We start from the raw sequence: 26,605 nt of genomic DNA, 5'->3' as shown, positions 1-26,605 counted from the left end.
TAAAACCCATATTATTGACCAGCAGCTCTGGGAAACACTGCCTGTAAACAGGAGCAATGCAGCACATAAAGTCTCCCTGCAAAATGCCCAGCAGGAACACCATAAAATGTACAAAAAGAGTTCAAAAATACTCCCTTACTACCTGAAAAAGTTTTTGTGGGTTTTTTTCATTAAGACAAAACCAAAGCCACCCACAAAAAGTATACTGATTTTTACACAATTATTTCATCACCGAACTCCAAAAATGTAGTACCCTAACTCATTAATGTTTTAACTGCCTCTGTCATCTTTTCTCTAGGAAGAGTAAGAACAGTCAAACAACAAATTCTTCAGAAAGACATCAAGTTTAAGACAAATAAATCCTACATTTGTAATGACTCTATTTAGAATATTTTCATTCTTCTGGTACTGATTTTATAAAATGCATGGAAAGCTAGATGTGCACTTAGATACTATTCAGAAGTACAAGTCAGCAAATATCCAATCACAGTAAGAATTTGTACTACATATTTCAACAACTAGATTTCATCCAGTTCTTCAACTCCCATCAAAGCACTGGCAGCAAAAACATGCAAGATGAAGTAGATTGGTCTTTTGGGAAAGACAGATTTTGAACTTAAAGTAAAATTAAAGCATATGTAACTGTAAATTATTAAAGGTACTGTATAAAATATCTCCTCACAGATGATTTATTTATTTGATCATTCTTCAGCACTGGCCCCAAGGAAGCCATGTTTTAGCAAGGCAGACCTACTGCAAAAACATTGCTTCACTGTGTCACCAGTGCGGGTGACTGGGTAAGAAAAAGAAAAACCAGGAGACTTGGATACATGTGTCTCACTTTTAAGGGTGTTACTATTCATTAAGGAGTCAAAATTTGTAATTCTTTTACGCTGAGACAACTGTAAATTGCTGCAGTATTCAGGCCAGCATTCTGTCAGTGTTTCCCACTTTATTCTGTGGCAGCAGTAACTAAAATAGCACAACTTAGCTGATTTTTCTACTGGTCTGGTAGGGCATGTGTGATCAGTTGAGCTTCATGTCGGCTCAGTGGGGGTAAAACTCTCAGCTAAGGAGACAGGAACTTCTTAAGCCAGTGTAATTCAATCACTTACAGCTCCACACTCTCCAAGAACTGGGCTGGCAGTCTGTACTGCTCACCCACCTCTCTGAACTCTGGTCAGTGCACTATTAACACTTTACATCTGGTACTACAGTTTTGCAATGATAAATACATTTATTAGGAAGCAGCAACTTACTTGATATTCAGAAAGTTAGTTGCCTATATTTCATATCCATTTTTTTTTTTAAATCTCCATGAGCAGAGTTAGTCAAGTTACTGAGTACAAAAAGGTCACACATTAACAGCCAGCACATGCTGCCTCCAGCAGAACTTGCCAGTTGCGCGCTGTAGTTTTATTCTCAGAACAGCTGAGTATGCCAGGCGTGAAGCATCTGTCCTGCAGTCTCTGCTCCGTGACACGGGACTGGCCAAGAAACAATGTATGAAAGGACAGGACCCCACTGCCATAAGGGAACTGGATCTGACTAACTTTTTGAAAATTCAAAGAATAAAAAACTATCACAGAATTACAGTTTTCAAGACAGAACGGGACAGAAGTATACAGCCTTGTGAAATGGGACGTATCTGCTCTGAGGGACAGTACAAAGCTTTTAAAACCTGTTGCATATGATAGGTGAGTGGGGCTAAGGCCATCCAAGAAGTGGTTGTTTACAAAATACTCAAATTGCTGCAAGATAAGCCCTTTCATAACTTGCCTTTACTGTGAAAAATAAATTTATAAGAACAGAATTTATGGAACAGTCACACAAATCTGGTTTCCTTATTAAAAGAAAAGTAATTCCAGGAAAGACCACTTTAATAATACCTCAATAGGTTAAAAAAAAAAAAAAAAATCTTTTAACCTATGAACTAATTACAAGAAGAAAAAAGACCAAAACAAACCAAAACCTTTAGAGTTTGCCTTGGACTCAGAAAACATAACGGTATGTATCATGTCTGTGCTCCACAGACTCAGACAGTTTGTACTGCTTATTTTTCAGGTCTCTCAATCTTTCTATAAAACTCTTAGATCAAGAATAAGAATATGAGAAGATACTCGAAAAAAGAGAAGTTGTTAACTGTCATGCTAGATGCTGTCCAACCATACGTATACTACAGAAAATAAAAGTAACTACCAAAGGCTTTTCTGATTTAAAAAGATTGTACTGCCCTATAAGAATACCTGCAGAGGGGAGGACGGAGCAAGCACGAGAAAATACAACACACAGAGCTGGCAACCTGAGTGTCTATCAATTTTCTTGCTAAGTAATAAAAATACAAGTTAACTTGACACAATTTAATGTCAGATGATCTCAGTGGGAAACTTTTCCAACAAAAAATAGTTTACTCATCCAACAACTAGAGTTTTCATGCTGATCACTGCACATTCCTGCTTCGATTATAACTTGGAGAAGCACGGCCCCTGTGGGAGCAGTACCCACTGCAATACTCTGCTGACCCCTGCCCCTTCCCTGATGGCACAGAACATCTGGAAAACAGGGGACATGGAACAAAAGCTACTTTATTTTTCTCTATGGCCTCTTTATGTTCATTGTTGAAGTTGTAATGCCGAAGAAAATTGGGCAGGGCATTCAGATGTACAGAAACCATCTTGAAGAACAAAAGAATAGATGAGCTGCTTCAGTTACTGTACATGACTTCAGTCCATTCCTGCTCTGGGATGTCCTTCTTCCAGACAGTGGAAACTAGCCAGGTTTAAAAGCTTTTAATACTGGAGTACTTCTAGGTCAGGTCTTGAAAGAAGTCTCTACCTAGGTGAATATGCTATATGCCTTAAAACTTGCCCAAAAGAAGTACTACAAAATACTACTACAAAAAACACACAGAAGTTCTGGAGTGCCTCTTTAAAAGTTGACCTATTTCAAGAGAAATCTTACTCTTCAAAGTAAAATACCGTTGCTCATTTGGATTTACACATGTTCCACATGGATGACATTGTTTGTCAGTTTTCAGTCATCATGGGAGCCAACAGGTATGCAGGGTTCATTCAGCATTCAGAGCTGAAACAAATCTCCCTGTCCTTTGGGAGCTGTGCACCTCCAACGTTGGAGGGCAGCTACTAACACTCTCTGTAGCAGCTTAGCTGGAAGCAATTCCAAAGCTCCTTCTCCATGCTTGGAGATATTAAAAAACCATCTGGATATGGTCCCAGGCAGCTGGCTCTAGGTGACCTTGCCTCAGCAAGGAGTTGGACAAGATGACCTTCAGAGGTCCCTCTCAACCTCAATGATTCTGCAATTCTTGCATGTCTCCAAGTACTCAGTGTGCAGCAACAGGACACAAAAATTATTTCTCAGCTGGGCTACCTGCTCTTTTTCGTCTCCAAGGCAGGCGAGATGATAGGGTAAGACTACAACTACTGGATTCTCTTGTTTGTCTTCAGCTCATATAGATCCAAACCCAAGGAAATACCTTAATGTTAAGATCTTCATTAAACAACAAGAGCAATTAAAATAAATAACTTATCCTATGAAGATTAAGGCTCCTGAACTGCTCTATTTGATATATCCAGTTCATTTGCTACCTGCTAGAAACATGAAGGGCAAAGTCCCTGCAGACATGTGTGCTCACCAGATACTACAGATCCATAAGCAGTTCACTGTACAACGCCTTAGAGATTTCACAGACCCAGGATGCACCAGCAGTGTATCCTCAAATCACCAAAATGCAGAAGCCATTTACAGATCAAGCTATGAAGTGTATCTGCCCAGACATGAAATGTCCCAGCATACAAACCCAACCAAGACTTAGCACCAAAGTAAGTGGCAGCACAGGTTTCACAGGACATCTGCTGTATGGCTGAAGTCATCCTTTAAAACCCTGAATTTACCTTTATAAGGCAAATTTCATAATAAACTCTGTTTGTTCAACACATAGAACTCATTAGACATTCAGATCTTTTCTAATTAACCCTTTAATGAAAGAGCATGAGAGATTTTGAAACAAATAAATGGCAACTGAATGCCTACATGTCATACACCACTGAAAAACTTGCTACTGCAGACAACTTTAGGAGCAACAGATAGGCTGACACTGAGGAGGTCAAAAAGTAAAACTTAAACAACAAATTATGAATGATTTATAATGAAATGTCAATTTTCTATTCCTCCTGTATTTGTGTACCAGACAAACTATGTCAAAATAATTCAATAGAACTAATAAAATGAACTCAAGCTTCTGTTCTCTCATCCTGCAGAGATTTCTAACAAAGACAAGAGGGGAAGGCACCATTCCCAGAAGTTCTACCAAGAGAAAAACCAACAAGAGCACAGCAAGCTCTTCAATTCCCCATCATAAACCAGAAAAGAAACCAAACCTCAAAATGAGTTCTGTTGCTCTCCAGCCCCATTTTACACCTCTATTTATACAAAACGCACTTCTATATAGTTTCAGAAATGAACATGAGTGGCATTAGAATTGAATATGGGTGCTCCAAGCAGTCATCTAAGAAACAGTAGATGTTCTCAGCTTTCCTGCTCGGCTGCCACTACTGGTGAGTCTGATCATCACACGAACTTGTAACAGACTTCACTTGAATCAGATTGTGAAATTTATTGTCCTATTCCAAGAGGAGAACAGATAAACAGACTACATTAAATTACTTTCCTTAAATCACAAAGGAACTGGGAATTGTCCGTAGTTTCCCAAGTCCATCCTGTGGCTCACACTTACTGTCACAGTGCTCTGGGGGCATAGAGTTCATCCCCATGCCACTATACAGCCTCAAGAAAGAGGATCAGGGCTTCAGGAATTTCCTTTTGGCATATGGCTCAGGTTTTTATGTGATTTACCAGCTTAGAATTACTCAGTTCTACTGTCAACAAAAAAAGTCTGAACATTATCACGGGAAAAATGCTATATAGATATTTTCACTATTTTCTCCCTGTAATCATGCTGCTATTTCCAGCTGCTCAGAAACAGAGAACTGATTCACACTGATAAGTGCTCTTCAGATAATTCTGTCTGTTCACTACAAAAACACCCTGAGATGTTTACCATTTGAATATTTGCCTTTTCTCCCTCACTAAAGGTATTTCTGAACAGCAAAGATCAGAAGAAAATTATAAGTGCATCAAGTGCATCTACTGTGTCAGAAATGCTGTATGTGGCTAATACTCGATTTATCCATACTAGGATGAGTTTAAACAAATGAATATGTCACTATTGTTTTTAATATAGTAATTCCTTCACGATCACTGTGTGTTCTAGGAAAACAACTACTGAAAACAATAAAAGAGAAATACCAAAAGTTACAGGAATCCAACTGCAAATCCTTAGAACATGAGTCATGTTTTCACTAATAGCATCGGAAGTCAGCTCCATTAGTCCTTAACTGATGCTTCCTGACCTTGCATCTATTCAATGCAGTACATAGAATTCACATCAAGTGAAAAGTGAGGGGGAAAAGAAGAAAAAAAAAGACTCAAATGTTAATTGAATGCTACTCCATGGTCTAATCATTGGGATTAAAGACAAATAAATAAACCACTTGCCACTTTATGATTAATGCCAGGCAAAACATTTTGTGACTCAACAGTCACAAATACAAGAATCTGAGATAAGTCTGAAGACAAACCTGCATGCAATCGACAAGAACAGACCTGCTGGCATCACAGACCACACACAGGGGTACCATGCTGGTAAATTACACCAACTGCCTTTAAGTCCATAGAGGTGACGACTTGAAAAAAAAGGCAAAAAATTAAGAAGGTTTCCAAGCATTCGTTTGCCTGTAAAGGGATTTCTTTAAATACAAGCCACCACACATTCAACTGGGAATCTCAATACGCTGCAACAGATTTATTTTCAAAGATTGGCGTTTTTTCTGTAACTTGTCCTTTCAATTAGTGAGATTTTCATCAGAACAGCCATAGACACAAAACCTGTTTCATTTTGGCCCTGTCAGCTTTCTGTGGAGTTCTTTTATTTGCACAATAGGGGGAAACATCATTGCCCTTGAGACAGGGTCATGAGATAGTTTGCATTATGAAGACACATGCTATTATAAGGAAGGTGTACATCAGGAGGCTCCTTTGAGTGTGTATTTTCAAATACTGATAGCTGAATTCTGGTGTGATGTACAGAGAAACAGAATCTCGAAAAAATCATCATTTAGCAAAAATTCTAATGTTGCTCTTATATTTTTCTCCTCAGAGGCTTTAATTACAAATATTTCTAAATGTCTATCCACTTACATTAAAATATATCATAAGCAGATGTCTTTTGAAGGAAGTCATGCTTCTCCAGACAGACCACCCTCAATACCAACTTAGAGTAGGAGGAAAAAAAGCTAAACTACTGATAATCTTCCATGTATTTACACTTCCAGTATTCTGTTTTGTAGCATTTTTGACCAACTGCCCAGCAGGGATCTGCACTGAGTGGTCACAAAAACAAATAAATTGTCTGCCTAAGGATTAGGCATGAGGGCATGAAAGTCTAAACCAACCCGAAATGGCCTGGAGACTTTCTGAGCAAGAGGTCAGGAGCAGCCCAGTGTAACACAAAGCCAGGGAATGTTTAGTCGGGCAGGCTGCACAGCCTATTGCTTTACAGCAAACTTCCATATCAGTAGTCCTCCAGACGGGCTCCAAAACACAAGCACTGGACTAATATTTTAAAGACATGAAGATGAAATAATGGAAATTTGCACAAGAGAATACAGCAGAACTTCTAGGAAGGAGGCAGGAAAGTAAAGAAAAATGCTTCAGAAATTTACATCTGTGGTACAGTTAGATATTTTCCTCTCCTCCTAAGAAAAAGAGGGGAAATAAAGACCATCACAATCATTAACTATTTTACAGGACATAATATGTACCTCAAGATATACTGTAAATATATTTTGACAATAAACCCTTTACAGTTTATACTCAGTGTTAAAATCTGGAATAATCTGTTCACAATACTGCATGTCCTTAGCCTTCATTGATGAAAATTATTTTGGTTTTGTCAGCTTTTGATGACTAAGATCACAGTTTCAAATTCTGGCAATTACATAGAGCCAAGAAGTGCCAAAAGTGAGAAGTAGTGCCAGAACTAAAATGAATGCTAGTACTGATACTCATTTTGAAGTGATTGACTGCACAGGCAGATGACAAAATAACTTCTGTTCATTACAAGGTCCTTTGCCCTCCAAACAGACTAGAAAATTCAAGTGTCTTTCTTCTGTACATGGATATACGTGATCTTTCCTTCTCCTCAATCTAGCCTTCAAGCAAGTAAATAAATTTGAAATCTGTTTTCTTTCCTTGCTCACTTTCTAACACAGTGTTGTGGGCTGATCAAGGCTACCAGCACTGATGGAGACATCAGCCTTTTCCTGTTTTCTTCAACAGTCCTTGGGTATCTTGGTGTTTCAGCTTCATTCTGAAGAATCAGCGGTCTGCTAGCACTAAATAAGTGCAACAGAGCCAGATTACATGGCAGCTGTATCGAGCCATGCTGTGCACCAGGTTCACACTTTGCTTTTCCCACTCAGGCACTGTTGCCTCAGACTGCTTTGGTACATAGTCTATGGCTTCCACTGGGCCCCACCTAGGACCAGCTGACCCTCCTGGCACAGCCTCACTGCCCCCGGCTACCAACACATGGCCCTCTTGCAGCCTTACATTAGTATTATACACCTCTGCCCAGATGCTTCCACCATACCAGGAATTTCACTAGCTGGAATTAATGTAAATAGAGATGTATGGAGAGGCCAAAGAGTAAATCATCAACTCAAATTCTGTACTGAAGGCCTTGTTCTCCTTTTACCCAAATTTACTCTCAAAGGAAGCGTTGCCTTAGAAGAACCCAGCTTACGCAAGAGAAGCCATGCAGCAAAGAACCAGGATGGCAGAGATTTATTGCTAGCAGCTGACAAATTATGTAGTTCCCAAACACTGCCAGATTTTATGAAAAAATACCTGAGCTTACTGCCAATAAACCGTGTCATTGCCTCATTTCTACAACCTTCTAAATGTTTCTGAGGACCACCAGACCACCTTGCAGTGCAAACCTCACCCGAAGCAGACATTACCACAGATGCAAAATTTTATCCATCTAGTTTGAGCACAAGACACAGTGGCAAGAAAGCTAGCAACACCTGTGTTTTGGGTCAAAATTCAAGAATGTCAAGTGAATTTGAACAGTTAATACTGCTTTACATCAAGAGGCTGAGCATTTTTCAGCTGATAGGGGAAGAGATTTGAGCTGAATCTGTAATAAGGATATTGACTCAGCCAGGGTCAGAGAAGGACAAACTACAGAATTAAACCCAAGTGTCCTGAAGTCTCAACTATGGCCATAACAAGTTGACCTCTGACTACCTTTACTGGGGCCACTAATCAGAGCTTCTCCCACCTTACAGTATCTCCTCCACAATGTATACAACTAAACAAGAAAAAGAACTACCTCTCACAGTGATTCGGCATTTTCCTTAACATTGTTGTACAGCTGTGTTCAGCAGGTACACAGTTAGGACATTTCTTTTTATTACATAAATCTGTCTAGTTGAGCAGGTTTCTTACTCCCATCTACTTCCCCCTCTGCTAAACTCCCACTAATTTTTAACAAGACAGAATTAAAACAAAAGGCACATAACAAAAAGGTAGTGGAAAAAGGTTATCAATCTGACCAATATGAAATTCCTAAATATATCACCTGCTAGCTGCAAAAAAACCCCTCTGGTATGTTAAAAAAACTGTAACAGTATCTTAGTTCAGTGATTACACAGGACTGATGACATTTTATCACACAACTTGGCACTTAAGAAACAGTTAAAGGCTTTACAGCAAGAGACTGCAGCAGGTTTCTTGGTGGTGTAAAAATAGTAAAATGTCATGGCATTTTAGCATTCACTTTGTTAAGCTTTAAAATACTCATCTTTGTCATCAGACTTCTTAGGGCCATTTTCAAAAACTTTGCATTTCATATTAAAGCAAAATCCAGTCAGTGTGCTCTATATGGAAACGCAAGGGTCCAAGCACGTTCAAAAAGTCTTCTGAAAAAGCTGTTAAGCTCAAATACTTGAAAGTAGAAGCAAATTAGCATAAAACATGATTAAACCATTAAATACCATAAAAGTGTCAAATCATAGAATATGTTTGACACTCACGTAAGGGAAAATCTAATCTAAACACATTAGTGGAGGACAAAGCATAAAAAAAACCTACCCTCAACTCCAAATGCTTGTCTTATTTTAAAATAATCTTAGAGCTTCCAAATAAAGTTGAAGACGACGATTTTCTGTAAGGATTCACATAGCAAAAAGCATCCCAGTGGCTTCAAATCACATTAACTGGTTTGCACCGTCTTCTTGTCTCAAGATGAAACAATTGCTTATTTTATGCCATGAGCAAACAGGAATTCCAGTCTTTACACACAGTTGAATCAGCTCAGAGAGAATCTACTCATGGACTCACAATGTGGAGCAAAAGAAAAATTTTCAACAAAAAGTATTTTGCAAGCCATCTTTAATGTACACCTTCCACTTTATTTAAGAATTAATCCAACGCACAGTAAAGGCCATTTAAACTCAGATTTCTGGAAAAGCACAGGGAAGGAAGTAGCTGGCCTTCACTGACTCGGCAGGATTTTAGACATCCAGCTTCTCAAGGTCTCCTGGAAAAATCCCAGTCTACATTTAGTCTGAAAGAGTGACTAAATTACAGGATTTAAACAAGTCTAGCCTTTTTCCAATTATTTTTTTATACATTTTTCACTTCCTAAATGACTGTGTCTCCATTCAAAGAAAAAATAAGTAAGTTCATGTTACTGTTTAGCAATTATGTCAGAATAGAAATCACCACAGCCTTAGTCACACATAATCTTTTCCAGTGGCCAGTGCCTATTCATGGAACTGAAAAAGCCTGAATTCTTTATCTTTGCCCTAGACTGGAGTTCAGGGATTTTTTTTCTGGGTATGAGCGTCTGGCTTTTGTTTATCTGGGCTGTCAAAGTAAAGTATCTGCATGGAATAACACAGGAAACTCTGCAGCAAAAGCAACAGTAAAGCGAACTAATGATGTGGTATTTATCCCCCAAACTCAGATGTAACAGACTTCCCACAGCAAAATTGCTTATTTCAGAGTCTGTTTTACATTCCCTCTAAAAAAGATCTGCTACTTGGTAATCCCCTAACACATCTCACTCACTTTTCTACCTAGCAGGGATGCCATTTTTACTGCAGATATTACTGAAACACTTTCTGGAGGACTTTTCAGTAGCTTACATCTGGAGAAAGATAGTACTCTTACAGCATATTACAAAAATTTTTCCTACAAACATTTTTAGGAAGCTTACACTACTGGCAATATGCTGAAACATTTGAGAACTGGCAAACACTCTGTGACCTGAAGCCATAAAGAAATTTAGCTCCAGAATCGTAATCATATTTTGCCCTCAGACAGAAGCATAATCTATTTGGCTTTGAAATCTTAAACGCTGAAGAAAATGACAAGAGCAGCAAAAGGCAGAAACTAGCTTCTCCCCTGACATGCTTTATGAGGGTATGAAGCTTCTCACCTTTCCAGAACTCCTCACAGAATATATGTTTAAGCTCAAAAACATCACGAGTCTTTTTCTTCAAGACATTTATTAGTATGCCACAGAATACCCCACAAACCATTGTTATCTTGAGTCAAGAGCATGGTCAACATGACAGCTCCCCAGGCACCTTAACAGAGCCAGTGCAAGGTGAAACCCAACTCACGCAGAGGACAGACTATTATCAAGGTCCAATAAGAGATTGTGGGCTGCTACAGGAACTTGGGACCTACTTCAAACACTCCTACTCTGTGTTCCTTAACTGAGAGCAGGAATGGAAAGAATTGTCAGCTAAAGGTATTTATGGTGTTTGTTGAACTGGTCAAAACCAGAAAATATTGACTTTTGCTTCTGTTAAGACTTCAAGGTTATCAGCCCATCGAACAGAGGTCACTGTTCATGTATTTCTTGATGTCATGGTGCTTAAATTGTTAAGAAATTTATGGGCACAGCGCTGAACTATTTAAAATCAACTCATACATTTTCTTTATGCATTTATTCTTTTCCATTTAAATCTTTGCTGTACCAAAACCAACTTCACTGGCTAGGAAGGTGATACAGGCAAACTTTTGCAGACTTTGTATAGTCAGAAGAAAATCAGTGTCTAGTCAAGACAAGCTCTTCATTAACTTCTGATCTCTACACTTAGGCAGTTAAAAAGGGCATGGTTGGTACATGCAGACAAGCCCAGATTACTGAACACACTTGTTTCAAGGACTGGCTTTCACGTACTGAAGTACAGTACGTCACACCAAGGAAACAAACTTCTGGGGACAAGGAAACAAAAACCAAAACATTTTAAACAGAAGAAGATTGTTTTTAGTTATCTTTGTTGACGCTAATGACAGGAAACATGGAAAAGGGCACTCCCAAAATAGACACTCAAGGAAAAGACTGTGATCAACTTGCTTAACATTTTGCATTGCACACCTGAGAATGATGGCTGGAGCTATGTTCAAAACACCATCTGAACTCCTCACCCTATATATATACCTCAGGCAGCACAGGCTAAAAGATCTCACAAGACACAGCAGTAGTGTGAGCAGAACACATCAGGTTCTTCAGGTCACAAGCCAGTCTAACCCACCAACCAGCTGCTGCAGGGGTGAGCACAGAGCCAGACTGTGCGGGGGCTTCCCCACACACACTGCAGCTCTCTACCACAGACACAGACACAGACAAGATCTGCATTTCAGTCCAGGAGAGTTTGAACCTTTTCTGATTCAGACCTACTTAAAGGGCAGGAAATAAGCACAAACAGCATCTTGGCATTTGGGACTAGTAAGGAAGGAACAACACCAAATCTCATAATGACAACCAAAAAAACCGCAAAAGCGTAGAGCCTTTACAATGGCAGAATTTAACAGTAAAGAGGTGGTTTCCTCTATGTTTTCACTTTTTTTGAAAGACTTTAGTCTTTCAACACCACAAGGCGTTATATACATTTATTACAGGGACATTGAACAAATATTACTTAGTTGATTTGGTGTCTTTTGAAATAAAACTATGATCAAACACTTTGTTAGCCACTACTGAGAACATTTTCAGTTACGACTGCGGACATAGTTCAGTGGTGAACATGGAGATACTGGGTTAATGGTTAGACTTATTCATCTTAGAGGCCTTTTCCAACCTTAACAATCCTATGATTCTATGAACTGATAAATTTTTCTCTTTAATTTGAACTAGAAACATTAGAAAGCAATATAAGTTGCGGCAAACATTTAAATAGCAGCTTTAAGTAAATTCAGATCAGGTTTGTTAACTCACGTACTTATTTCCTAGCAAACTGGCTCTAATTTATGAAAATTCAAGTGTAACACTGAAAAATACTCATGTTTGCACACGCATTAAGTTATGTTTCCTTATAAAAAATACACGGTTGTACAGAATACTGCATATTTTACATAATCCATATGTACTTACAAAGTAGGTTTTCTATTCTTTTTAATAGATTTGTATAAAGGAAAATTTACTTGCAATCTCTCTGTAAATAAGTGATCCTGATCTGAGCCCAAATTACTTGACAGGGTGATAAGCCAGATAAGGACAATTGCTAGTGATTAAAATACAAATCCTCCCAGTGTTAAATGAATTTAAGTTCAGTATTTTGCTAAGCAGTTTTAGGACAGACATGCCTTTTTCTTTTTCCCCTTTAAATACAAACATAGTTATCAGAAAAGGGAAAAACCCAGAACATACACAACTCATAACCTGAATGTGTGTTTTAGAGTCTTAAGGCAAGATATAATTCATTCTACAATATTCACTAAACACATTTACAGGATCAGACAGGTTTTCAGAATCTCTGAGACAAACTAATACTGCAATCAAAGGATTAGCAAACCAGCTGCCTATGTGCCATTACAGCTGATTATCATAGACTGTAGACAGCTAGCTTACTTGGAAAGTGCTTTCAGCAATACTCCATTGTTGCCAGAGAGAAAGGTATAGCAGGATAATGTGATAATAACTCATTATTTTATTTATTATACATAAAAAGGGAACTTATGTAATATGAATTGCATGAGCTTTTAGAAAATCTTGTTATAAACTACATTTACAGTAAAACCTGACAAAATGAAGAAGAGGAGGCTTAATAAACACTGCCATTCAGAGCTAAGGATGCCACGCAGCGAAGATTTGACTTTTCAATCTTTTCCCCCAATCTCACTACAGACTAAACCAATGCCAAAATTCATCTTATCATGAGACCTTATTACCTTATACATGTTAGAATAAAATCATGGAAGGAGAAAAAAATGGAACAATTTGGACTTTACAGGTTTATCTTCAAAATGTTTTCAAGTATCTTTTCAGTTCACATGTAGAAAAAATTGTGAAATAGAAACTTCCAATAGCCCTCAATAAAAAACTGCTCTTGTTATTATATAGTCCTCCAACAGTTTGTTATGTCCAAATACTTTTCCCTCCCTAGGACCAAGAGAAAGAATTATTGTTCTTAGTGGAGACTGAGCTACTACCAGACAGGAAAGCAGCAGAACTCAGCATATATAAAAAGATACTGATGTTTTTACAGCGTTGCTTACAAAAAAAAAAAAAAAAAGTCTTTTATTTTCTGGTAACAATAGTAACCAACTTACTTCATCCCTCAGGTAGTTGGTAAAAGAAATAATGTTAGCAGAGTAGAGATGTGTATTTCTATCAGAAGTATGGACATGGCATTCTTTTTGCTGCATATGGTTTACTTTGACTAACACTGGCTTCAGCCTATGTAATTTGAAATTATATATTAAATCCTAAGATTCCTGTACGGGGAGAAAAACAGGATCATCCTGATCACAGTTATCTAGCTATTGATATAGCTTCTGTATCTCAGAAGAGGAAGCCAAAGTCAGAGAGGACAGGCTGCCTAGGGGAAACCACAGAAATATAAATATGCACCAGTTATTCAAAGCACAGCTTTCCAGAAATCTTCTAGATTAAATAGATTATGCCTTCCTACTTGCTTCTTCTCTAGTTTGTCTTTTCTCCGTCACCTTCTGGGGATTTAAAGGTCTTTGAACATCCTGTGTAGGAGATGAGATGAAACAACAGCCATTCACAGTTTTTAAATGCTCTGTCTGAACGAGGCAGAGTAGTTAAAGAAAAGCAGCTTACCATAGTTTTATCCTCAGCTTCTTTGTTTACAATGTGCTTACTCTCCAAATCTTGCTTCCTGTCTCTATCTCATAATATTGAACAGTAAACCTCTCAGGTTTGCAAGCCTTTTTCACTCTTACATAAAATCTCTTGAAATCCGCCTCCCTATCCCTTCATCCAAGTAAAGATGTCTAAGAAGGTCTAAACACAAGTTCATCCACACTGCCTTTGTCGTCTTTATTTTTAAAAGCTGTATTTTCCATTACACGTTGGTTTTTTTCTAAATCACAGTTGCACATCATTGAGGACAACGAGGATGAGAAAGCAGGAAATACTTCGATTGATGTGGGGTTTAATGTTACCCAGTCACCGTATTATTCAGGGACCAGAAGACACTAACAGAAATTAAAGTGAAGAAGATCCCAACAACAGAATCAGTTGGATCTCACAGAGGAAATATAAAAGGAGCTCATGCTCAGCTTCATTAAATCCTTTCCCCTTGGCCCCCCGCCTCTAATTACTATGTTGTAAGTGCTCTCTGAGAACACTGGACCATAAGGATGTACAACACAGGTATCAAGGCTAAATTGAAAGTAAAATAATAAAAACGTTGGCAGATAAATAAGTCTCTTCTCTGTGAAGAGAATAGAGCACAAAACACAAAAACAAAAATCCAGGCCAGGTTATCTTTGTAGAATAATAAGAAAGGAAAATGAAGAAAGTCTAACAAAGGAAATGTGCAACCGTTACCATCTGACAATAAACAAGTGACCACTGGTTACAGAGGAAAAGGAGCATTCCATGGATGAAAAAAAGAGGAATTTAATTAAATCATGTCTGAGCTTTCTCTACCTAATAAACAGAAAGACACCATTCTCTTCAGCTGAAGCTCACTTGGTTCAATACAAAGCCAAACAAGGAAGCAAAGGACAAACATAAATAAAGTTCTAAACAAAAATAACTGTTTTTTTCTCTACATGAAAATCAAGTTTCAGGGTATTTTCAACATTACAGAAAAATGTTAACAGGACCCGACATTTCTCAAGCTTTGCAAAATTACTAACCTGTAACTGAAAACACAGACAGATAAGTACAATGAAATTCAGCAATCTCTGAACACACTGAGTAGCTTACTCAAAAAATACCATCATTATAATAGTAGTACTTGGACTTTAAAAGCTACTGAAACAGTTGAGTGCAGAATCTGTCCCACGACATTTAAAGTTCCAGGTAGATTTTACACAACCACAGAAGTCATCATTATGTACTCTTCCACCTCCCTGTTGCACTCCTCAAGCAGTAAGGTTCTCTCTTGCTATTCCTTCCCTTGATGCTTAACCTCATTGTACTTCCACCTTACCTGTCAAAGTCCCACCACATTCAGTCCCCCACTGATTTTTTTTCAATCTGCTTATCATTTCCATGCCTGCTCCTCCTCGATGCATTTGATAGCAGATGCCAGTTTCTCTCCTAAGCACCACTACACCTTTTCTAGGTCACTCTATACATACAGCACAGTTCCTGTGAGCAGCTGCCAAGTCACCGTCACTCTCACCTAATTTTATCCAAGCTTGTGCAGAAATTAATTTCTACCACAATTTAAGTCCATAATGAAGGAATTAGTTCCTCTTTTTAAAACCATTAGAAAATTATCAGCAAAACCCCCAAACTAACAGATGCATTAAGTTTGACAAAACACATGGCTCCACTGTGACAGTCTTTGGCATTCTTCAGCCTGTGACCTGGCTTCCACACTTCCAGTATTTTTTGCCCTGATTCATTTCACTGTCTCTTTATTGTGATTATTAATAAACTGAGACAGGATCCAACTCAGGCTTTCATCCAAATACATATCAAAACCATTAAAATAAGAAAGATGAAATCCATCATGGTTACTATCATGTTGCCACAAAGTGCTTATCAAAGTCCCTATTCAGGAGAAGCAATTTTGTTCTCCCATTTTATGGGATAACATACGTAACTCCAGAATCTGAAGACATTCTGGTGACCTCTGTGGGCTCCGGTAAAGTGACTGGCACAAGCACCCACTGTGGAAGATTTTCTTGGTGATCCCAGGTGAGCCTGCCAGCCAAACCCAGAAACTGACCCGCAGGAGCTCACGCTGATAGGCATTCACCAGTGGATGGGCACAGCACTGCAGTAAGAATGACAGCAGGGGAGATTTCTCCCACTGGATTTGTTTCTACCCACACAAAAAGTCCCTTTCTTAACCCTATGTCTGCTCTATAACCTAGAGACACCAGATGCTAAGACAAGAGAAGTTCTTTTTTTCATACTCTGCCTTCCTCTCCTGCCCATCATAAAGTACTGCTCACTTGCAATTTCCAATCAAATTTGACAGAAAAGTAAAGACCTCGTGGATATGCATTTCTCCAGAGTTCAATGAAATCATGCTGGGTAGAGGCAAGTGGCACCAGAACCACTCCAATAGAAAGAAAAGATGCTTATTAGGCACAAGAGATTATACAGCCAAAGGAAAGATCACTTAGAAGTGCCTCCTACTTAATCCCAGCACAGGAGCTCTCAGAGGACCTCTGGCAAACACAACGATCCCAATTTAGTCAGAACTTTTCCCATCATCACATCTAATCCACATTTCTCACTTCCATAACATTTTAGCATACACATGTAACCATTTACACTTCACTTAAATTGTACTGAAGTTGTTAAATTCTGGTCAAGTGCCAAATGGCAGTGCTAGAGGCAAATAGGAGGTCAGGATGGAAGGTGAGAAACACTGCAGAGGTCTCTCTGCTCCTTCTCAGCAGAGCAAACAGCTTCCCAAGCAAGACCAGTTGCTGTGGAACAGGAGAGGAAATGGAAGAAGAGCCACAATGCACACTGCATTCAGTTCAATGCAATGTCTTGCTGTGTTTTAATCTAAGCTCAGCCATACGCTCTTCACAGCAGTGCCCATTTCTAAAGCATTACAAACAACTGAATCCTATGGGATCTACACACACACCCCCCTCACCTTCTGCTGAAGCACACACTAACATTAATCCTACACTGGCACAAGCAGCATCTTAAAAGAATCAAGAATTTTGTCTATTAAAATGTAAAACACTTGGCAGTAGGATGAACAGAGCAGACATTCTTTTCATTTTATACAGTTTTCTTGACATGAATAAATTGATTTAAAAGATTCCACTCCAGACACCATTTAAAGCTAAATGAATCTGAGGCTGACAATTTTTATTTTCTTAAGCTTTACTTTTTATATGTGTTCAAAGAAAACAAGGACTGACAAACATCACTGCAAGCATCACTATAGCAACTGCAGCTCTTGAAACTTCCTTGATGAAACACACTCAGATTCCAGATGGAACAAAATGCCATGTCTATCTTGCTTTTCTAAGGAGCCTCTCTTTCCTACAAAGCCTCCAAAGACTAGCAGGGACATCTGCTGCAGAAGTTGCTCTTGCAAAGACCACACAGATTCGGACAAATTCACCTATTTTCCACAGTTCTGAAAATAAATAAAGCAATCAATATCTGCACCCACATGCCTGCATGAAACGTCACCAGAATAAGAAAAGAGTTATGCAAGGTATTTATTTGAGTCCCTTTACAACCCAAGGGTTGACCTCATTAAAGTCAGAGGCAGTTTTGCCACATATTTCAGCAGATCCAGAATTCCACACTTAAGGGAGATTTCTCCAGTAGCCCAGCTCTTTGACTCATCACACTGCACCCATGGTATTTTGTAACATTTCACTACATCTGCTGCCAATCAATTCTGCCTAACTACCTGGATACAATTTGCAGAAAAGGCTGTTTAGCCTTGAATCAAAACCTTAGAAAACACTAACAGCAATAATAATGTACTTTTTTTTTTTAAGTGCTATGGAGATTGTAAACAAATCCAGGGTTGTTTTAGCTCTAGGAAAAGACAGAAGACTGGAGTAAAGGCATCATTGGCTTATATATTTTATGCAGCCATCCAGGGATGAATAACAGACAATTGTGTATTTTGTTTGTTGGTTCCATTGTTCTGCATGAAAATTCAGTGTTCTGGAAACAAGAAAAACCTAAAGATCCTTTCAGATGCCAGTACAAACTATAACTGACATTATAATATTCAAGTAAAAATTAAAGCATCATCAGAACGCATCAGTTCTCCACTATATTCCCATTGCCAAAAATAGGATTAATGGAATTCACATGGAATTAATGAAAATTCTGATAGATTCTCTGGTTTGGCTCCTATTCTGAAAAATAACTATCAAGACATTCGTCTGGCTCTTGTCTAATCCCTTTTCGAGTTTGCAAAGCCACCCCTCAGTTCCAAGGTGAACTTCTGATATTTATTGCACCTTCTGGGCTAAATGAAGGCCCTGGGCAGGACTGTGGTGCCAGGAAAGACAAGTAATTCACCACTGCTAACGGCAGGCACAGATGCCAGCATTTACAGGGCTCTTGCAAGCCACCATTTTCAAATGGCAATATGGTCATGTACGAGGAACATCATTATGCCCTGGAGATTCAGCCCTTTGTCCTTCAGTTCACATAAATGAAAACAAGTGTTAATACATCAAAGAATACTGTCTGTAGTTCTTATTGCAAGTTTCTGCTATAGCTGACAGATGTCTCAGTTCTTATGAGTGGAAGAAAAAACATTTCCTAGCAGACACCAAATATTTGTGCTTTCTTGGCACACCTCTGAGGAATTCAAGAACAGGAAAATGGGGACAGTATGAATTTTCCTTCTGAAAAGAAAATAATAATGGAGGGAAATATACAGATCATGAAATTAATTAATATTGTGCAGGCCATATTTGAAAAATACTAGACAGAACACACATCTATACTTCCCTTCTAGAGCCCTGGGCATAACACTCAAAACAACCTCAGCTGCCAATTAACCAGAGTCCCTATAAAATCTATCGCAGTGAGGAATCTGACAGTCACCAGTGGGGAAGGTACAAAAAAAAGGTTTACATTACCACTGTCATTTGACAAATGCGTAAGTAGTAAGTTAAATTATTTTTCTTCAATAATAGCTTTTCATTTTTAAAATCGTAAGTGAGGGAATGTCTACAATTTCTGATGGAAATCTTATGTATGGAGTTCAGATCTGAGAACAAGTTCAAGTAGTATCAATATCTAACCTGCAAGCAATGATGAGAAACTATCATCAACAGCAATAACAACTGAAAACATTTCTTAAATGGCTGTCTAAATTCTTAAACCAAATATCTAACAAAAAAATATTTTCTAAATTACATAAATGGAGCTTTAGGTACTAAATGCAAACCCCAGACATGCAAATTTGATTACACATTTCTGGCATACTATCAAGGCACAGAAAAACACCACATATACTTGTCTGCTTAACTTTAACTAGAGATGGTTCTGCTCATTATTATTCAGAATCTTTAAAACTTTTTTTTTTGTGAGCTAAACAAGTTCAAGGAAATCACCTCTCACTTGTGCATATTTTGTGGGGGGAAAAAAGTAAAACTTCAATGAAATTACTTCCTTACAACTATCTCAGCTACTTCTAAGCGCAAAGATGGCAGGCAAGATCTATGGCTGTAGAGTTCCCACATCACAAAATATGGCTCTAAGAACATGCAGCATTATTTAGATCGTGTCAAGGGAAGCTACAACCTTCTAAACTATCAAACAGATATATCTTTCACGTCTGTCTCAAAATATGTCACTGTTAAGCTTATGGGGGGGGGAAAAGTCAACAACAAAAGCTTCGGTGAGGATTTTTAAGTTTGTCCTTCGCATTCTAGCATTACTAAACAAATAAGCTGCAGCGGTCGGTTAGACTTTTCCTATAGACTATTATCAATACCTGTGTACTCTTAACATAGCAAATGCTCAAATCAACTTATTTTTTTCCAACTGGGGTGGAAAATCTGAGTTTTCAGCTTGGTCAGCAATATTTCCAATATTTTTAGCTTTTGACAACATTGTTTTAAATACCGGCAGAACTACCATTTCTCAAAAAAGAAATCTGCAGAAAGTAATAGCCATTGGTATGTCCTCCTCTGTCTGAGGCTACAATCCCTAAAAATTAAACCAGTATTTTATGAGAAATTGTAAATCAACTCCCTCTAGGCTCAAGTAGCAACTATATGTCAATACTTGTGTATTAGCTCAGTGCTCACTCCTCTCCACGCACGTAAGACTTACTAGCAAAAAGACTACCACTACACTGACTCACCATCAGTTCATGCAACCTTTACAGTAATTCTAAATCCCTGTGAAAAAGCAAACCAAAGAAACCCAGTACATTTTCTTTCAGACAACTTATCTGCACTGTAAAACAAACGTTGGTTTAAAAGCCAACTGTAACCACTCAGCAGCACTGCCCCTTGCACTGCCCTGCTCCCAGAAAATGATTAACACCATCGTATGGGACAGGCTGCTTCCCTCCTTCATAATCAACCCTGCTAAGTTTTCAGACAATACAGGACTATTCAGATCCCCATCCTGGCCTGCTTCTTTATGTCTCTATTAACTGACCTGCAGCTGTACAAACAGCAGTGTTTCACCAGCATACAGTCTCCTTTACTACAATTTATCTCATTCAATAGCACTTCCTTAAGCCTAAATAAGTCCAGCGTCTGAAAAACAGTAACAAACACCTTCAAGACATACTCCCTAGTCTACAAAAAGATACATACCAGGTCTCAAACAGAAAATTGCATGGCAGTCTGTCTACCGTATCTCCACAAAGGGGTTTTGCTGAAACCGCAAGTCCTGGGGAGTCTGAGGGGCCATGTGTTAGTTTTATGAATATTCTGACTCATTATCAGGTTCCATTCTCAAAACACAAAACAGCACTGTATAAGCTTTGCCAGTACAACCATCAACAAAAGCCACCATTTATTTTTTCAGGTAGAGAAGGTTTCCCCAGCTGTGCTAAGAACGCCATCATCTTCCTAAATAAACTATTAAACTGATGAGGGGACTGTAATTTCTAAAGAAAAGTCTGGAAAGAGTTGTTTTTTCAAATTTGCAAAACAAGTCAGCTAACACGAGCAAACAGTCCCTCTCACAGCTGACAGCCCTGGCTGGCAGCAGGTTGTAACTCATTTTCATGCTTCCCACTGCTCTCCCTGCAATCTTTTTGGGCGCTTCTGGGTAAAAGAGAAAGACTGAAGAGAGATTCAGACAGATCCATGTAACACACATCCAATCCACTGTTAAAAGCAATCCACATTACAATGGCTCAGCTACACTAAATTATTCTGGATTGTCTTTGCACAGACATCTCAGGGCACAGTTTATCTTCTTGGTTGTTCAAAACATTCAGCAGGGGAGCACTTATATGAAAAGCTTTTTATATTGGTGCTGCTCAGAGCTACTGTGTTTTTTAGAAAGCCTGAAATCTTATCCAGATCAAAATCATAGGTTCAATACAGAAGGACAAACTTGGCATCAGAGTTGAAAATCCTTCTGTCAGGCAGACTTCTCAGAACGTGTTCTTTCTTGATCTCTTACAACAATTCCCTCAGTTACTGAGTATTTTAGGAAAGTTACAAATTAATACAGGGAATATACTTTTAATATTAGCCAAAACCCAGCTTTATGCCTTACAGAAATTATTTCAATCATTAACAGTTTAAGAAAATGGATTTAAATACATTTAAAAAAATAATTTACAGATTGCAAAGAATGGGACATATGAAAACAAGATCGTATTTTTCTAAGGTGGCGATGTTTACGTTTTTAACACATTATTTCTCATTTGATTTAGAGTATAGCACAAGAGCAGTCAATCTAACCAAGAGTACGAGAAAACCTTTGAATGTCCTGTTACAGCTATTGTGTCTCACTAACGCCAAGGAAAAAGGCGAGGGACAGGAGGGGCCACATTCAACTTTTACAAGAGCCAGCAGAAGTTACAGCCTGGAGTTTATTTCCAAGAACTCAGCTAACCCCTTCAGCACAATAAAACACAGCAGTTGATGGGTGAAGCAGTCTTTTCTTTCTTCCCCTCCCTTTCTGAACTGCCTCTCTTCGCTGGGAGAGAAAGCGCTGAGGCTCCCCTGCCCTGAATGCCTGGCTGTGCTCCAAGCTGCGCTTAATGAGGTCCCGGCAACTCCCTGGCACTGCAGACGCCTCTCAGCGCCACAAACAGCCTTCATCAAACAGACAAGGACCGCGGGCAAAGCCGCGCCTGACAGCAGGGCTTTTACTTCCAAAATAAAGAGACACACAGACATTCTAGAATATCGCATACCCCGGACTTCAGCTGAGCTAATCCCATGTCACTTCAACTCTCCTCCAAGAAAAGAGGGCGCTAAAACCTTACAACAATTAACAAAGTTTACATATAGTGCTGTTCAAGTCAGTTAACATTTGATGCAAAAGAAACCCTTAACTCTTCTAATTTCATTTGTTAGAAAGACAGTTATATATTCAATATTTGAGGGGAAAAAATAGATCACTAGTAATGGAGTTCTGACTTCTTTTCTAATCACTGATAGGGCAAATAACTACAACAGGAACCAAATTCTACAAAGCAGGAGATTCATTCTTTAAACAAGTATCAACTATAGAAAACACCTCAATAATACATTAGTGACACTACTTACTGTAATTTGTTCAAGAATGTAATGCTCACTCATACTTCCACATTTTTAAAATTACAGTAATTTTTATGCTTTATATCCATATTTTAGATGATCTCCGTTTCTGACTGACTACAAGCTTGTTTTAAAACAAAAAAGATTACAATACAACCTAACTATACAATAAAGAGCAGTTTGTATGCTTCCAAGATGACCTATACTAAGTTTTAAGTAAAAAAAAAATTAGCCAGAATATAATATGCACAGAAAAGTGCTGTCTCTTACCCATTTATGGAGTAGGATTTTCTTGTTTGGCTTAGGGGTTTATCTACTTGGAAAGAAATGCCACTTTTCTCTACAATAATTTGCAAACTTTATTAAAACAGTAATTTAATTGAGATTGACCAACTATCGTATTACAGGGTATAACCCAAAATCCTTGCTAACAAAACACATCCTTTCAAAAAGATCACTTGTGCACAGGAGACACCCTGCGAGAAACCACACATTCAGATCCTACTGGCAGTCAAGTTCCATCTGGAAAGGGTAACTTTTGTAAATTACCAGCAGTGAATCAATAAAGAATCCCACCTCCTCAGGCTCAATGCCAGCACTGCCCAAGCTCAAAACAAACACGTAGGAAGTTTACTCCCATTACCATCTTGTGCGGAAAGCAGTTCTCAGCCCTAGTCTTTTGTTTTAAACACAAAAATTACGTACATTATATACGGTATTTAGCAAAGGCATTTACTCTGCAAACCTTACATTAAAGACATTCTGTTTGTAGTATCTAATGAACACACCAAGTAAATCCTAGGTTACAACCAGCACCAGCTCTCTCCACCCATGCCAGCCTTGCTGGAGTGGAACAAGCTTTTCCCAAAGGTAAGGGAGGAGGTTACTGCTTGATTGTGTATGACTGAACAAGGAATTAGAACAGCAAGAGACTGTACCTAATAAAATATGTGGATAAGCTTTAATGAGAGCACAAAGTGAAGTTGTAATAAATGCTATAGATAAAACCTAATGCCTCCCCACTGCTGAGAGGAAGAAGGTGGTGCAGGTCTCTCCAGATGACACTTGGCAACGAGACATTGCTCCCTATGAAAGGCGTTTCGTAGCATGTTGCTCAGTAAAGCGCTGCATTTGGATAATTTTGCAAAGGCAAACCATTTAATTAAATACAGTAGTAACAGCCCACACAGGGTGTGGGAAATACAAACAGCAAACAAAAAGTACAAATAAGGAAGGTTAAGGGTACAAGAGAAAAGATGCCGAAAGACAGCAGGTAACTCCATCTGCCCAAGAGTGGCAAAGCACTGGCTGGGTTACCATTGCTGTGTCAATCCATGCCCACATTAATCACAGATTATATATCCATTGGTCATAACACTGCTATAAGTTGAAATGGAAAACCACTTTTATACCTAAATAATGATTTAGTGTATTAGGTATCATTTAATTTTAAAATGAATTAGCCATCCACCATATGGTATTGAAGAAAAGGGTTGCAACTAACATCATCCTCTCACTTTGTTAATTTCAGATTATGAAATACATATGTAAGGATATTTGAGAAGAGTCTTTGATTCTGCATAATTAACAGGATGGAAGAGATGGAAATGTTTGCTCTTCTTAACAATATTTAGCAACCTGTAATTTAGCAAACTGCTATCATGAAAAACCTGTTATTCCATTTATCATTTTCTCACCAAACTGGACTAAAATTTCAGTCTGGATTCCATTTAAATCTTTGTAACGGTGCAGCTGAACATAGTTCCATAATCACACCACTGAGTACTTGCTAAATAGGCTATATTTTGAGAGAGAAGGAGGTGAAAGACCTTTTCCTTTAGATACACTAAAGTAGCCTTTGAATCAGACTGAGGGACAGAGTGAAAAGGCACCAACAATGCCCACATCAGGGTAATGAAGCAGAAAAGCAGCAGGATCAGCAGCAGCAGAGCAAAGGAGCTGCGAGGACACTGGACCTCCCCCACTGCCGGCAGGATGGCACCAGTGCCTACGTGACAACACGGTGACAAAGCACACCACAGTACGGGTGAAGCTTTCAGATTAAGGCCACGCACCTTCCATGTACTCCTTCTTCAGGGGGCAGCTATGTGCTTTGGAAAACCACACTTCTTACCTGCTTGTACCACCACTGGTGCGCAGCACAAATCCCCGGATGCTTAACAAGAAGGAGACGGGAAAACGCTCAAGATTGGTCTTTCGTCATTCTTAATGCATGGGCGAAATGATCAGAAGACTTTTATTTTCAGTATGAGACAAAAGGTTTTTCCCAATGACTCAATGCACATCATTTACAAGGATTATCCTGCTGGTTAAAAGGCATTTCAGCAAGCTCACTGCTCAGGGTATGAAAAGGTTTTAGGGTGTTACATTAGTTTCCCTCCAGCTATTCACTTGGTGCCAGTAATAGAGTACAGTATTTTTGAAATCCTACACTTATATTGCATATGTTTTTTGGATGATTTCCAATTCTGACCAGTTTCAGATGTTAGGCACACAAACATAAAATATTTTCCAGTACACTTTTCTGGTTTCTAAGCAGGAGCATCTTAGGACTCTCCAAGATAGAGATTACAGCATTTCATGTAAAAAAAAAAAACCAAAACCCACCTCTAGAAATTTTTCTTTCACAGATAGGAAATGAGTATTTCTCTTTTTCACCGTCCTGTTCTATGCTGCACATGTGCCAACAGTTTTTAGAAAGAAACCAACTGTATCAAATCACACCTTCCATAGAAAAGCAACAATGGGCCTTACCCAACTAAAATGCAAATATGGATGTCAAGCAATTCGAAATTTTAAATGCAATTCAATACCCTTTAATGTCATTAATCAATATTCTTTTCAGGAAGGTAATGGCATGAAATAGCTTGCATTAAAAACAGCAACAAAACATTTTGCTAGCAATGACCTCCTTCAATCTTGGTAAGATTGACATCTTTCTCTAGAGTTGGAATAGACAATTATAGCCTTAGTACATGTAAGCTCACATTTAAAATGTCCACAATTGACTACCAAAACCATTTGTTTACCAGGTCACAAAAAAAAAAAAAAAAAAAAAAGAATTATCCAATTGTGTAAAAGTCCATTATAAAGTATTACTTTATTAAAAAGCAATTAAGCACCAAGTAAAATCTGACTTTATGCAAATCCAAGCTGTTTACTATGAACACAAGATAAATGTCTTTCTTTGGCTTATCATTCAAGACCAGTATTCAGCAGAACATAAATGTATCCTTAACTTTGTGTTTATCATTAAAGATTTGTTAATTTTCTGTTGTATATGCCCCAAGAAATTATGATTTTGAACCTGGTATTTAGCAAGTTTGCAATAGATCATACATACAATAACAAAATCAGTAATCACGTCCTTTTTTTCTCGCTTATGTTAGTATCTCTAAAAATCATAGAGCTGTCTAACACCAAGTAAGTTTGTATCAGTCCCGTGTTTTCTTCAAAAATGAAAATTACTTTCTTAAAATCTCATCTAAGATACACATTGCACATTCTTCCACATGTAATGCTTACAGCTTATCCAAACATGATGCAGAACCACATAGTAATAGCTTATGTCCATAATGCAGCTATTACTTTACCGAATAATCCAAAACGGAGCAACAGATGAAATGGAAGAAGAAAAACACAAAAAAACCCAGTCACAATCAACTCTTTAGCATGAAATATTTAAATTATAAATAGGTTAAGTATAAGCTTATGTAAAACTGTACTGATGATTTATTTAAACAACTAATTTTTCAGAACAGCAACAGTATTATTTTAAAAGACATCAAATATGATACAGTAC

The 26,605-nt window shown here is 38.2% G+C and overlaps 1 protein-coding gene across 2 annotated transcripts in view; it reads right to left on the bottom strand.

Moving 5' to 3' along the window:
- BMPR2 (bone morphogenetic protein receptor type 2) overlaps positions 1-26,605 on the bottom strand; it is a 108,394-nt gene that overhangs the window by 55,264 nt on the left and 26,525 nt on the right. The window lies entirely within an intron of this gene.

Source organism: Corvus hawaiiensis, chromosome 7, assembly GCF_020740725.1.
Source record: "Corvus hawaiiensis isolate bCorHaw1 chromosome 7, bCorHaw1.pri.cur, whole genome shotgun sequence".
Lineage (NCBI taxonomy): Eukaryota > Metazoa > Chordata > Aves > Passeriformes > Corvidae > Corvus > Corvus hawaiiensis.
This window is presented reverse-complemented; position numbering and strand designations above follow the sequence as displayed.